This window comes from Dromiciops gliroides, chromosome 3 (genome assembly GCF_019393635.1).
Source record: "Dromiciops gliroides isolate mDroGli1 chromosome 3, mDroGli1.pri, whole genome shotgun sequence".
Lineage (NCBI taxonomy): Eukaryota > Metazoa > Chordata > Mammalia > Microbiotheria > Microbiotheriidae > Dromiciops > Dromiciops gliroides.
Window position 1 is genome coordinate 140,869,297 of NC_057863.1, and position 14,265 is coordinate 140,883,561.

The 14,265-nt window shown below is 36.1% G+C and overlaps 1 pseudogene; it reads left to right on the forward strand.

Moving 5' to 3' along the window:
• Positions 1-5,675: 5,675 nt before the first annotated feature.
• On the forward strand, positions 5,676-6,283 carry LOC122747243 (annotated as a pseudogene).
• The last annotated feature ends 7,982 nt before the right edge of the window (positions 6,284-14,265 follow it).

Genomic DNA, 14,265 nt, shown 5'->3' on the forward strand with positions numbered 1-14,265 from the left:
AGTGTGGGAATGCTCATATCCCATCATTTCTCTGTTCTTTTATGGTAACCCCCATAATTATCTCAGGTGTCATGATAAATACAGTGTTGAATTTGGCCTTGACACCTGTTACCAATTATATTAGATTTTTTAATTTCTCATAGTGGCATGAGGATAATTAGGCAGATGATGCAAAAAGTGATGAAACAAAGATAAAAATTATTTTTAATAATTAATATCGTAGCAATTGTCTTCTCAATTACCCTCCATAAGGGGGGGACTATAGTAATATTATAATTTTAAAGAATGGTTCAATTTTTGTTTTATTATATGTTTCATGTGTAACAACTAAGATTCTGAATTCCCTTAGACATGTTTTTGAGAACTTTCATTGTTTGATTTGATTATTGACAAAGCTATTTTAAAGTTGTGTTAAGCTCAATTTTGTAGGAAATTTTCCTGGCTGATTACCAGCATCCACACATCAACCCCTGAAAAGACTTCCATTCCACGACTACACCTAGAGGACATCTGAGAAAAGACTTTCAGAGACTTTAAATGAACAGTTTTGATTTGTTGTTTTTGTTGTTTTTTTTCTCTTTCTGTTATAATATACACCATCTGTAACATGTATTCTCTGCAGAGGCCCTCCCTTTGCAAGACTAATGTCAAAGCGTCGGTTCATGAGGACAAAAAAAAAATCGCCCCTCTGGACAAAACTTTCCTTTCTTCCTTTTCTATATTGTTGTTCACATATTATTAGTTAGCAATAGTTATTATATTCTTTTTACTGTTCCGTCAAGGAAACATTTTGTTTCTTGAGGAACAACAGGGGGGACTGTAACGATTGGAATAACGCCACCTGCTGGATACTAACTGTAGAAGAGTTCTGCCCATGAAGCGAAGGTCTTTGAGGGCAAGACCAGGAGTCTTGTCTTTGGTATCAGGAAGTGACGCGGACTAGTGGGAGGAGGAAGGAAGAGACTGGCGCTCAGTCTCGCTCTCTTTCCTGAGGACGCTGGCGGAGAAGGGAGCTAGAAATGTGCTCTCCCTTTAATAGATAGGAATCTAGACCTTTCTCTCTCTCTTTACCAAATTCTTATTCTCCTTAATAAATGCTTAAAGTCTAACTCTTGCTAAAGCTTATAATTTATTGGCGACCACTCATTAGATATTTTAGACAGACTAGCTAGAATTTTAGCCCTTAACAAAGTTAAATATTAACATTCAACAAAAGTGGTGGCCCCAAGGCAAGACAACTACCAGAACACTCAGTGTCAACAGATCAGTGATGCTCTGTGCCTAAACAGTTTATTAATAAGTTTTAGTGAAAGCTGAGCCAACACATGGTAAATGTGGATGGGAAATAAAGAATGGAAAGTTTTCAGAGAGTTGGCCTATAGCACCATATTTACTCATATGGGCCAGAACACTCATAAACATCAAGATTGGTTTGCTAAAAATGATAGGGAAAAAATAAAATAAAAAAATGTTAGGGAAATTCAGAAACAACTAACTGAAAAATGAGAACTCCACAGGGTTTACCAGCAGGATTATTCATCCATCTCTAAAAAAGGAAGCATTTAATTTCATCAAAAGTAAAGTGCAAGTGAAACTTAGAGAGATGAAGGATTCTTGGCTCAGTAAGAAGGCAAATTAAATTCAGGTAATTTTTTAATGGTAAAAGCTATTTATTAGGGGCAGCTAGGTTGCGCAGTGGATAAGCACCGGCCCTGGAGTCAGGAGTACCTGAGTTCAAATCCGGCCTCAGACACTTAACACTTACTAGCTGTGTGACCCTGGGCAAGTCACTTAACCCCAATTGCCTGACCTAAAATAAATAAATACATAAAAATTTTTTTAAAAAGCTATTTATGGCCAAAGACTTAAGATGCATCACAACTACTCAGTGCTGATGGAGTCACATTAATTAGTGATAAAGACATGATCCTGGAAAGATAGCTGAACACTTCCATTATGTTCTCAACATCAATCAACACTACAGCTATGTCATGTTGAAGTCAATCCCTCTGTAGCTGAACTTCCAATTGAAGAAAGGTTTTGATTATCATTAGGCTCCTTACCTAGGACAAAGCATCAAATGTTGACTCTATTCCAGCTGAGATTTACAAGTCAGTGTATCCACTGTTGATACAAAAGCTGACCAGAATTTTCTAGCTTATGTGGTAAGAGGAGTTCAAGGATCTCTTCATGTCCATCTCCATAAAGGAAATGGAAGTAAGTTGTCTTGTGACAATTCCAGGGGCATCTCTCTCTTGGGCCTTGCCAGCAAGATTCTTGGTAAATTCCTCCTTACTAGGCTGATTCTTCACCTGGAAGACGATCATCTGCCTGAGAGCCATTGTGGTTTCAGCTAGGGTTGCTGTGACAATTAAAAAGTTCTGAGAGAGTTTCTGGGTAGTTTAATCATTGTATTAATAATGCTGGCATCTTAACAAAAGGATGGACATTTTGCCATATCTTTGAAATCAAGGACTCATAATGATGATGTACTCATAGTTTATATGTCCTTCAAAGAGTATGTGGTCCTGAGGGGTGGCAATCAACTCTGATTGGTTAACACAATGGGAAGTCATTTATTAAAATGAGAGTCTTGGGGTTAGTGACTTAGGTCACCCAAATATTGGTCAAAGGGACATCAATTTACATATCACCTGTCTGACAAAAGGGAGAACCCACAGGATCCCTACAACTGAGCAAACAATGAGCAGGAATGTTCCCATTAGTCTAAAATTAGAATTTCTTTTACTTACGGTCTGATTACATCTTGCCCTGGATAAATCCCTAAGAGACATTTCCCACACTGGTTGGTTGCTGGATCAAGTAGAAAAGGAGAAAAACCTTAATCATTTTACAATAGTTATTAAATACAAGAGAGAAATAGTAATTTTTCACACCAAGGAGCAATTGATATAGTGTTTGCTGCCTGGCAACTCCAGGAGAAATGCCATAGCAGAACAGGTGTAAGTACACAACGTTAATAGTTCTAACAAAATCCTTTCAGTCATGAGGGCTTGTGGGAAATTATGAGAAAATTTGGTTTCTGGAGAAGTTCATCAGAACTTTATATTAGTTTCATGATGGCATGGTTGTATTGGTTCTGGATAAAGGACAATGCTTTCACACTATTCAAGTCAACAATGGAGTGAAGCAGAACTATATGCATACTTCCATACATTTTAGCATGTTTTTTCTGTGATGTTGTCAGATGCCTTCACTAAGGGTGAAAATGGCATCAATGTCAGATCCTATAGTGTTGGCAAATTATTTAACATAAAAAGGCTAGAATCCATGACTAAAGTAGAGGGAGAGTTATACATGATTTTTTTCTTTCTAGATGACTATGCACTCAATACAGACTGATGCTGAAATGCATCAAAGTATGGATCAATTTGCTGACAATTGTGCTAATTTTGGTCTAACAATCAATATCAAGAAAACAAAGGTTTTCAAATATCTAATGCTCTATCATCCATACATAGAAGTATCAGTTACCAAATGGGGACATTTTGAACACTGTGGATAACTTCAATTGCCTTGGAAGTATGTTTTCCTATGAGCAAAGGGCTATAGAACTGTGCATACATACCCTTTGATCCAGCAATATCATTGATAGATTTATATCCCAAAGATATTTAGAGCAGCTGTTTGTGATGGCTAAGAATTGGAAATCAAAGGAATGCCCATCAATTGAGTAATGGCTAAACGAGCTGTGGTATATGATGGGGATGGAATATTATTGGGCTGTAAGATATGACAGGCTGGATGATTTCAGAAAGGCCTGGAAAGTCTTGTATGAACTGATGTATAATGAAGAGAGCAGAGCCAAGAAAACATTGTGCACAGAGACAGCAATACTGTTTGATGTAGAATTGTAAAAGACTTAAGTATTGTAAAAAATTAATTATTAATAATTATATCTAACCTGGAAAATGTATATATAATTGGATTTATGAAAAATTATAAGTTTATGAAAAATTATAGGTTTAGAAAAATTATACTTGGGCCGTAAGTCCTGCTGTGGTCGCCATTCAAATATGGAAATATTTTTGATTACTAGGGCTAATTTTGGGGGGACTAAACTGTGGATGACTAATCTGGGAACTTTTGACTGTTTGACTATCTGACTGCTGTTAATTTAATGTGGGCCGTTTATAAAGTTCCACCACACTGCTCTACTCCCAAATTGATAAGCAAAATATTAAGAAGCCTCTTAACCAAATAATCAAAGCAGAGTTTATTTATGAGATACTATTGAAAATTAAGAATACTGGGAAATAAAATGTACAACCTGACTGTGTTGCGGCACTTCTCTTTCCACTGCATCTCTTTGGAACTTCTTTAATACAATAAGGGTCTTAGTCACCGCTTGCCTTAGGGCACTCAGGTACTTTATTCTAACTCTGAGCCCCTTTCACTTTGTAAATCCCCCTGCTTCTAACTTTCCTCTCCTTACTGCCACTGCTGAACCCCTGTGTTTCTCTCTCACCGACCTTTTGTCTGTATGCTCCATCAGTCTGCCCTTCGGCCTCTCTTTTCTCTGCTCCTAGTCCTTCTTGTCCTCTCCTGCTTCCTTGTAGCCCCCTGTGTGTCTTCTCCAACCTTTGCCGCCTCATCAGCAGCCTCTTGACCTCTTCTTGTCCGTCCCCCAAAGTCTAACCCCCGGGTCTATATATACCTTTCTTTTCTCCACTCAAATCTCGGGGCTTCTTGTGCCTCCACAGAGCAAGCTAATCCTCCAGCCAGGGCTGCATCTGGTGCAGGGGGTGGGGGGTGCGCTCCAGCCTCACGTGCCTCAGCACGGGCTATCCGGGATCTTTTGGATAGCCTTGCTCAGGTCAGAGGAAGCTGGGGCTTTTTTTTCCCCCAGCTGTCTGACCTGGCTTCTTGTACAGCCCACGGGGCTTTTTGGCTCAGGTGAAGCAGAGGGGGAGGGGCACCAGCCCCTCCCACACAGAAGAGACCCTGAGGGCCTAAGGCTTTCTGATCTCAGCCTAAAGGTAGGGTCCCCAAATCAAAATAAATTTACACACTATTCTCAACAATATAATGATCCAAGATAATAGCAAAAGACTATTGATGAAACATAATCCACCTCCAAGAAAGAACTGATAATGTTGGAACACAGACTGAAGCATACTATTTTCTACTTTCTTTCATTTGTTTTTTCGTTTATTCAAGTTTTCATATGCAAAATTACTAATATGATAATGTTTTACATAATTATGTATAAATAACCTCCATCTGATTGCTTACTGCCTCAGGGAGGGGTGAGGGGATGGAGGAAGGAGGAATAAAAATTGGAACCCCAAACTATGAATAAAAATGTTTATTACTTTAAATAAAAGTATGTTTTCTAGAGATGTCCACATAGAAGATAAGGTTGATGCATGCACTGCCAGAGATAACTTAATATTTGGGAGGTTCCATAGGAGGGTGTGGGAGAGAAGAGGTATTAAACTTTACTAAACTGAAGGTCTATGGAGCCATTGTACTGACTTCATTTTTGTGTGCCTATGTAATCTTTACAATAAACCATTGCCATGCAAGAAAACTGAGTTACTTCCATTTGAATTGTCTCAGGAAGATTCTGAAGATCACTAGGAAAGTACTCCCCGTTCAGTTTGGCTGTCACGCCCATGAGGAAGGTTTTAAGCAGCCATGGTGCCAGATGAAATGGCATGACTCTGAAGCCCCATTTCCACAAAGATGGGTAAAGACGAGTTGCCACATGGTTTAACCAGCCTGCCAAGGAAGATCAGGAGACAAAAGGTCCATCAAGCAAAAGCCCATTGAATTGCTCCTTACCCTGGCTCTGGTCTTATCTGGCCCATTGTGATGTGCCCTACTGTCTGATACCACACCAAAGTACATGCTGGTAGAGGATTCAGCTCGGAAGATCTTTGGGTGGCTGAAATCCATAAAAATGTGGCACAGACCGCTGGTGTCTCTGTGGACCCTCATCACCAAAATAAGTCTACAGAGTCTCTCCAGGCAAATGTGCAGCGGCTGAAAGAACATACATCCAAACTGAACCTATTCCCAAGGAAACCATCTGTACCCAAGAAGGGAGATAGCTCTCCTGAAGAACTCAAATTCACAGCCCATCTTACAGGACCAGTTATGCCAATCAGAAATGTCTACAAGAAAGAGAAAGCTCGCATCATTATTGAAGATGAGAAAAATTTGCTTTGAATGGCTCTAGGCCAATGCCTGTTTCTTTGGCATCTGGGAAAAATGAGCCAAGGAGGCTGCCGAACAGGATGTGGAGAAGAAAAGGTAAACAGCCTCTGAGAACTTTCAATAAAATAATACAAAACAAAGAAAAAAGAAAAAAAGAAAGGTAAAATACTGGATACAGAGGTCTTTTTTTGACCTGACCTGCCAAGCATTCAAACTCTACTGCAGAGAGTGTAACTTCAATCTACTGGCCACATTGTTCAAATGCTTAATCTACATTTGCCTGAAAGACTATTTTACAGAGAACTCACACAAGGCAAGTCCTCTTTCAGACATCAGAAGAAGCAATACAAGAACACTTTCTAGATCTCTCTGAAGAACTTTGGGATTGATTGTGAGTCATGGGAGACACTGGTACAGGACCACAGAACATATAGCATGCCTATATCAAAAAAAGTGCTTTACTCTTAAGAGAAATGAACTGCAGTAGCTCATAAGAAATGTGATATGCAAAAGTTTAAGTTGCAATTATTCATATGGACTATATGTGCCTAAGAGACTGTTTTATGGAGAATTTACACAAGGTGAACTTTCACATGGAGTTAAGAAGAAGTGATACAAGAATACATTCAAGGTATCTCTGAAGAACATACACACTGGCACAGAACTGACCAGCATAGTGTTCCTGTATCAAAATAGCTTCTTTACTCTGTGAGCAAAGGAGAATTTGTAGTAGCTCAAAGAAACATGAGATGTGCAAATTTAGAGAAGTCTGCACTCCAAATGTTTATATGGAATAATTATGTCCAATCTGTTGTAGAGTCCTCCAAGTTCATATTGATCTAATTAACCACACTCAGACACCATACCTTCATCCTACCATAGTGATATGATTTTGGTCCTCTTTGAGGTGAAAGGACAACAATCAACTAATTGATATCTCTATTTTAAATATTCCATTAAAATAAAAATGTGAATATGACTTATCTCAGATTTTGAATGTTCCAGAAAAATCTTTAAAGAAAATTTTTCTGTCCAAATTGAAAGCAATTATTTTACAACTTTAAAAAAAAAATTGTTGTAAATGGATCAATCCAATATATACTCTAGATATCTGTTTCATATCATAGAAATTTTATCCATAGATATCAAATATATACTTAGACAATAAAAATTTAACATTCTTAATCTACATTCAGAAAGAAAACGGAGTAATTGCCTTAGGCTGGAATGCAAAGGTTAAATTAAACCAATGGATAATGCTAATAATTACCATTGTATTTTAGCTTTTTTTCCATATGAGAAACAGAAAAGAAGTTATAAGGGAACATATTTGGCTATGTATGTTAAGGAACTAAGTAGAATTCTGAAGTCAAAACTTAAAAGGAAGGATATATTTTAGAACAACTAACATATACATGATATATTAACAAAAATAACTAGCATAGGAAAATGGATGACAAGAGATCTAGAAAGTGTCCAAATAAAAGCCCAATGTTAAGAAAAGATAGGAATCATAATTCCAAGGCATCTAGAGGGGAAAAAAAGAAGCAATAATCTTTGTCAAGATAGAAAGATGTTTAGTACTTTCACAGCACAGGATAAAATGTCTAAAATTTACAGAAATAAATCTGTATTGTATTATATTATATAAATTATACCACATTAATTATACTAATTATATTGATCATATAATATCATACTCTAATATATTATATTATATTGTACTGTATCATATCGTATCATATTCACAAACATATACATATATAAATGTACCTACATATATATATGTGTATGCCATATGAAAAAGATTAAAAACAGCATATACAGTTAGTCTAGAAATACAATATCAAATGGCTAGAATTTTATCTTATAAACTAGGAGAGAAAAATTCCCTTTATCACAAAAACTTCAAAATAACTTTGAGAATTAAAAACATTGGGGCAGCTAGGTGGTGCAGTTGATAAAGCACTGCCCCTGGACTCAGGAGGACCCGAGTTCAAATTCTACCTCAGATACTTGACAATTACTAGCTGTGTGACCCTGGGCAAGTCACTTAACCTTCATTGCCCCACCTCCCCCCCCCAAATAATTAAATACATAACTACACCACAACCAGAGCATCATTAGAAAAAGAACCCTGGCATAGCTACATAAAATAACATACTTCCATTAAAAATATGAAAGAAATACTTACTGTAGGTCACTATACTTAATATTCTCAGTCCCCAAATTATAGAGCATAAAGTATTTTGAAATAGAGACCTATCTGAACTGTAGCCATTAAGAAACACAATACAGTATATATCATTCCTTTCATAGAGTCAATTAATGGAGTATTTCTGAATATGCTTTCAATGAGCTTTCAAAATATTACCTTATCTTCCAATATTCTGATATATTATATAATATTATAATGTTCTGATATAGTACAAAATAAATGCCATTCCCCCTGTAGTATGGAGGATCAATGGTATGATGTATAAAAAGAACAATGATTACTTGTCTTTCTATCACTTGTCTAGATAGATAGATAGATAGATAGATAAACAGATAGATTAATTTGCATGAAGAAAAAGATTTCAAGTAGATGGGGACTAGAATCATGATTTTGCCCATCTATAGAAATTCTAAATGAAGAAACTTTGTTTTCCAGTACAAGTAGGAATCTTCATTGAACCTTATCATGAAAGCATATTTCAGAGGAAGCACTTCAACCTATTTTTTTTTTTCTGGCTTAAAGATCAGCTCTTGAAGATTTCCAGGGGTGGAGCAAAGATGGCAGAGAGAAGCTAGGAACTTTCCTGAGCTTTCCCGTATTTCCTTCAAAAACAACATTAAAACAAGTCTTTGGGGGACAGCTAGGTGGTGCAGTGGATAGAGTACTGGGCCTGGATTCAGGAGGACCTGAGTTCATATCCAGCCTCAGACACTTGATACTTACTAGCTGTGTGACCTTGGGCAAGTCACTTAGCCCTCATTGCCCAACCAAAAAAATAAATTAAAAAATAAAAAATATATCAATAAAAAACCAAAGAAAAACAAACAACAACAACAAAAAAAAACAAGCCTCTAAACAGATTCTGGAACTACAGAACCTACAAAAAGAGAGACAAAATTCTGCTATGTGAAATAATTTAGAAGACTTCATAAAAGGTCTGTCTCAACTGGGGTAAAAAGGGAGGGCAATTCAGCATCCCAGGTGGCAGCTCACCTCAACAAAGCTCAGCTCAGTGTGGCTCAGCACCACTTGTCTCAGCTGGCAGCTTACTTCATCAAAGCTCAGCTCAGTGGGCAGCTCAACACTGTTGCAACTCGACACAGCTGAGAGTAGGGCAGGCAAGAGTGGGGCAGCTGAAAGCAGTAAGAGGCTTGCGACTCTGAACCCTGTGCTCCAGAAGCAGACTTCAACTTGATAACTTTAAAAATAGCCTACAACATGAGCAAGAAACAAAAAAGGACCTTTACCATTGACAACTTCTATGGTGAAAGGGAAGACCAAAATTCAAACACAGATGAGTTAGTCAAAATGCCCACAAGTGAAGACTCAAGAGGGAAGATAATCTTGTCTCAAGACCAAAAAGCCCTCTTTGAAGAGCTCAAAAAGGGTTTAAAAACCAAATAAGAGAGGTAGAAGAAGAAATGGGAAAGAAATCAGAGAAATGAGAGCTACACTGCAAAAAGAAGCACAAAAAATGAATGAGGAAGACAATTCCTTAAAAACTACAATTGGCTAAATGAGAGAAAAAATTAGCCAAACAGAAAAAGAAGTGCAAAAGCAGTGCAAAAGCTTGCTATAGAAAAGAGTCTAGACACCATATTCCAGGAAATTATTGTGGAGAACTGCCCTGAAATTGTAGAATAAGAAAATAAAATCATCATTGAAAGAATCCACCAATCACCTCCTGAAAGAGACCCCAAAAGGAACACTTCAAGGAATATACTAGCCAAACTCCAGAATTATCAGGTGAAGAAGAAAATACTCCAAGCAGTCAGAAAGAAACCATTTAAATACTATGGAGCCACAGTCAGAATTGCTCAGGACCTGGAAGCTTCAACATTAAAGGATCACAGGGCTGGGAATATTATATATAGGAAGGCAAAGGAGCTTGGATTACAACCCAGGATCAACTACCCAGAAAAACTGATCATTCTCTTTCAGAGAAAAAGATGGACATTCAATGAATTAGGGGACTTCCAAGGCTTTCTGAGAAAAAGACCAGAAATGAACAGAAAATTTGATCTCAAAATACAAGACTCTAGAGAAATATAAAGAAGTAAACAAAAGGGAGAAAAGGGTTGTTCAATGATGTTAAACTGCTTGAGTCCATATAAGAGGGGATAATACTTTTAACTCTTGAGATCTGTATCTCTGTAAAGGTATTGTTATTAAATAAACTTTGATGTGATGAGAGAAAGAAACTTAAGGGACAGAATAAAAGAAGAATAGGGGGAGGAGAGGAAGGGGGAGGTGGAATGGGGATAATTATATCATAGGAAGAGGCACAAAAAGAACGCATTAGAACAGAGGGAAAGAAGGGAGGGGTGGGCATTCTTGCAACCTTATTCCCATCAGATTGGTTCAGGGAGGGAATAAAATACACTCCTATTTGTATAAAGAAACTTAGCTTACTGTGTAAGGAAACAAAAGGGGAAGGGGGAAAGGTTGATATTAATAGAAGGGAGGGCACAAGTGGGGGAAAAGGGGCAAGAAAAAGAAGGGCAGCTGACAAAAGGGAGGGCAGATTGAGGGAGGCAGTGGTCAGAAGCAAAACACTGGTCAAGTGGAATAGGGGGAAAAAAGGGGAAAAAAAGAGTACAAAGGGGAAAAGAAGATGAAGGGAAATAAACAGTTAATAATATTAACTGTGAATGTAAATGGGATGAACTCTCCCATAAAATGGAAGCAAATTGCAGAGTGGATTAAAAACCAGAATGCTACAATATGCTGTTTACAAGAAACATGTTTGAAGCAGAGAGATACACACAGAGTAAAGATAAAAGTCAGGAGCAGAATATTTTATGCATCAGATATAGTAAAAAAAACAGGGGTAGCAATCCTTATCTCAGACAAAGCAAAGGAAAAATAGATCTCATTACAAGAGATAAGGAAGGAAACTATATCTTGCTAAAAGGTACTATAGATAATGAAGTAATATCAATATTAAACATGTATGTGCCAAGTGGTATAGCATCCAAATTCTTAGAGGAGAAGTTAAATGAGTTACAAGAGGAAATAGTAATATTATACTAGGGGGGATCTGAATCTTTGCTTCTCAGAATTAGATAAATCTAGCCACAAAATAAATAAGAAGGAAGTGAAAGAGGTGAAGAGAATTCTAGAAAAGTTAGACATGATAGATGTCTGGAGAAAATTGAATGGGGAGAGAAAGAAATATACCTTTTTCTCAGCAGTACATGGAAGATTTTCAAAAATTGATGATGCATTAGGGAACAAAAGCCTCACAGTCAAATGCAGAAAGGCAGAATTGGAAATGCATTTTTCTCAGAACATGATGCAAATAAAATTACATGTAAGAAAGAGCCATGGAAAAGTAGACTGAAAATCAATTGGAAACTAAATAATTTCATTCTAAAAAATGAGTGGATCAAACAACAAATCATAGAAACAGTCAATAACTTTATTTAGAGAATGACAATAATGAGATAACATACCAAAATCTATGGGATGCATCCAAAGCAGTGCTTAGGGGAAAATTTATAGCTCTAACTGCTTACATGAATAAAAAGAGAAAGAGGAGGTCAATGAATTGGGCATGCAACTTAAAAAGATAGAAAAAGAACGAGTTAGAAATCCCCAATTAAATACTAAATTAGAAATCCTGAAAATTAAAGGAGAAATTAATAAAATTGAAAGCAAGAAAGCTATAAAATTAATCAATAAAACTAAGAGCTGGTTTTATAAATAAACCAATAAGACAGATAAAACAGTGGTTAATTTGATTTAAAAAAAATGAAAGAAGAAAACCAAATTACCAGTATCAAAAATGAAAAGGGTGATCTTACCACCAATGAAGTGGAAATTAAAGCAATAATTAGGAACTATTTTGACCAACTGTATGCCAATAAATTTAACAATCTAAATGAAATGGAAAAAATATTTACAAAAATACAAACTGCCCAGGTTAACTGAAGTGGAAATAAAATCTTTAAATAATCCCATATTAGAAAAAGAAACTGAACAAGTCATTAATGAACTCCCTAAGAAAAAATTCCCCAGGGCCAGATAGGTGTACAGGTGAATTCTACCAAACATTTAAAGAAGAATTAATTCCAATATTATACAAATTATTTGAAAAAATAGGTGAAAAAGGAGTTCTACCAAATTCATTTTATGACACAAATATGGTGGTGATACCAAAACCAGGCAGAGCAAAAACAGAGAAAGAAAATTATAGATGAATTTCCCTAATGAATATTGATGCTAATATCTTAAAGATATTAGCAAGGAGATGACAGCAAGTGATCACAAGAATAATACACTATGATGAGGTGGGATTTATACCAGGAATGCAGGGCTGTTTCAACATTAGGAAAACTATTAACATAATCAACAACATCAGTAAGAAAACTAAACAAAATCATATGATTATCTCAATAGATGCAGAGAAAGCTTTTGACAAAATACAGCACCCATTTCTAGTAAAAACACTAGAGAGCTTAGGAATAGGTGGAGTTTTCCTTAAAATAATAAGCAGTATCTATTTAAAACCATCAGCAAGCATTATATGTAATGGAGATGTTAGTGGCATTCCCAATAAGATCAGGGGTGAAACAGGGATGTCCATTATCACCTCTATTATTTAACATTTTACTAGAAATCTTAGCTTTAGCAATCAGAGAAGAAAAAGGAATTAAAGGAATTGGAATAGGCAAGACGGAAACAAAACTATTACTCTTTGCAGATGATAGGATGGTATAGAGAATCCTAGAGAATCAACTCAAAAATTACTTAAAACAATTAAAACCTTTAGAAAAGTAGTAGGATATAAAATAAATCCACATAGTCAGTATTTCTATACATGACCAATGAAGTCCATCAGCAAGAGGTAGAAAGGGAAATTCCATTTAAAGTAATGGTAGATAATATAGAATACTTTGGAATCTACTTGCCAAGACAAACCCAGAAACTCTATGAACACAATTACTAATACATTTTCACACAAATCAAATCAGATCTAAAAAACTGGAAAGATATCAATTGCTCATTGATAGGCCGAGCTAATATAATAAAAATGACCATTCTACCTAAATTCATGTACTTATTCAGACTACCTAAAAATTATTTTGTAGAGCTAGAAAAAATAATTTCAAAATTCTTCTGGAAAAACAAAAAGTCAAGAATATCAAGGGAAATAATGAAAAAAAAATGCACAGTAAGATGGGTTAGCGGTACCAAACCTGGAGCTTTACTATAAAGCGGCAGTCATCAAAACTATCTGGTACTGGCTAAGAAATAGAGTGGAGGATCAATGGAATAGGCCAGGCACAGGATACACAGTAGTAAATGACATTAGTAATGTACTGTTTGATAAACCCAAAGACCCCAGCTTCTGGGATAGGAATTTAATATTTGACAAAAATTGCTGGGGATGTTGAAAATTATCTCTCCATGTAACTAGAAAATAATAAAATAATTTTATCAAAAAAAAGAGATCAGCTCTCTTATGTAGTATGCAATTTTGCCCCACTTCCCCCAATCAAATAAGAACTAGAGATATCATTATACCCATTTTATAGTTGATCAAACTGAAATAGAAAAATTGAATGATGCCTTTGAATAAACTTTTAGCAAGTATCTTAGACAGTATTAAAGCCCAAACCTCCCTTACTCCAATTCCAATTATCTATGTACTTTTGAGGGAAAAAATAACAAAGTTTAAAACATGAAAGTTATATCTCTATCAAGGAATTGAAAATGAAAAAAATATTTGGAAATCTGTCACTTTATTTTTCTCAGAAATCCCAGTTTAGAATTTTCCAGCAGTTTATTTATGACTATCTACACTCTGCAGTGAAGTGTTGTTGTTGTTGTTTTTGTTGTTGTTGTTGGGTGGATTTAAT